Raw genomic sequence first — 1,670 nt, forward strand, 5'->3', positions numbered from 1 at the left:
GCTGCTTGATCTTCTCTTGCCTATAATCCAGAGTGGATTGTACCTTATTTTTTGGCCTGCGTTTCCTCTGCTGGACCTGGCATCATGAGGCTAAAGGGGAACTTCATTTGTAACCCAGTCACTGATTAAGAATACTGGAAGTGTCTTGGTCCAGGACTTAAGGAAGCCGTTCGGGCAGTGTCTTTTTGCAAGGCCCTTGTTTCCGGTGAAAGAGCATTGGCCTGTAGGTAAAAGTAAGCCAGAAACTGGACTGGACCCTATCTGCATGCTTACAGGTTAGATTCTCCCTTTTATCTTCAACCTGTCCTAGAAAATTAAACGGGAGAGGACGATTGGCCAGCCTGGGCAAGCCAAATACTTGTGCTTTCAGGCTGAATGCTCTTTTTCCACCATAAATGTCAAGATTCAAACAGCTTTGGACTCTTCTGGTGGTGGATTTTTCAGAGCCCGGATAGCTCAGTCGGTAGAGCATCAGACTTTTAATCTGAGGGTCCAAGGTTCAAGTCCCTGTTCGGGCGCTTGGAGGTCCTTGAGCTTGGGCAGTCTTTATGCACATCTGCCAGGAACGCTCACTGGACCAGAGAGATGAAATGTCCTAGGGGACGGGAAGCCAACCTCCCCCCTCGAGGCTCTTGGAATCTGCACCAGAAATAAAGGTGGCTGAAGGTGATTGTTTGACCAACTGTTTCCTGCCATAGAACCTTGTCTGTGGTAGCTTACCTGGGCTCCCGTAAACAATCTGCGACTGGCACACGCTGCTTGATCTTCTCTTACCTATAATCCAGAGTGGATTCTACCTTATTTTTTGGCCTGCGTTTCCTCTGCTGAACCTGGCATCATGAGGCTAAAGGGGAACTTCATTTGTAACCCAGTCACTGATTAAGAATACTGGAAGTGTCTTGGTCCAGGACTTAAGGAAGCCGTTCGGGCAGTGTCTTTTTGCAAGGCCCTTGTTTCCGGTGAAAGAGCATTGGCCTGTAGGTAAAAGTAAGCCAGAAACTGGACTGGACCCTATCTGCATGCTTACAGGTTAGATTCTCCCTTTTATCTTCAACCTGTCCTAGAAAATTAAACGGGAGAGGACGATTGGCCAGCCTGGGCAAGCCAAATACTTGTGCTTTCAGGCTGAATGCTCTTTTTCCACCATAAATGTCAAGATTCAAACAGCTTTGGACTCTTCTGGTGGTGGATTTTTCAGAGCCCGGATAGCTCAGTCGGTAGAGCATCAGACTTTTAATCTGAGGGTCCAGGGTTCAAGTCCCTGTTCGGGCGCTTTGAGGTCCTTGAGCTTCTGATTGGGCAGTCTTTATGCACATCTGCCAGGAACGCTCACTGGACCAGAGAGATGAAATGTCTTAGGGGACGGTAAGCCAACCTCCCCCCTCGAGGCTCTTGGAATCTGCACCAGAAATAAAGGTGGCTGAAGGTGATTGTTTGACCAACTGTTTGCTGCCATAGAACCTTGTCTGTGGTAGCTTACCTGGGCTCCCGTAAACAATCTGCGACTGGCACACGCTGCTTGATCTTCTCTTGCCTATAATCCAGAGTGGATTCTACCTTATTTTTTCTCCTGCGTTTCCTCTGCTGGACCTGGCATCATGAGGCTAAAGGGGAACTTCATTTGTAACCCAGTCACTGATTAAGAATACTGGAAGTGTCTTGGTCCAGGA

The 1,670-nt window shown here is 48.1% G+C and overlaps 1 non-coding gene across 1 annotated transcript; it reads left to right on the forward strand.

Annotated features, from left to right (window-relative positions):
• The first annotated feature begins 1,199 nt into the window (after positions 1–1,199).
• TRNAK-UUU (transfer RNA lysine (anticodon UUU)) lies at positions 1,200–1,272 on the forward strand. The gene has a single exon. It is a non-coding gene; the product is annotated as a tRNA-Lys (tRNA).
• Positions 1,273–1,670: the final 398 nt, after the last annotated feature.

The sequence above is a fragment of the Lithobates pipiens genome, unplaced genomic scaffold (genome assembly GCF_037356315.1).
Source record: "Lithobates pipiens isolate NorthernLeopardFrog02 unplaced genomic scaffold, aLitPip1_a1.2 Scaffold_8, whole genome shotgun sequence".
Taxonomy (NCBI): domain Eukaryota; kingdom Metazoa; phylum Chordata; class Amphibia; order Anura; family Ranidae; genus Lithobates; species Lithobates pipiens.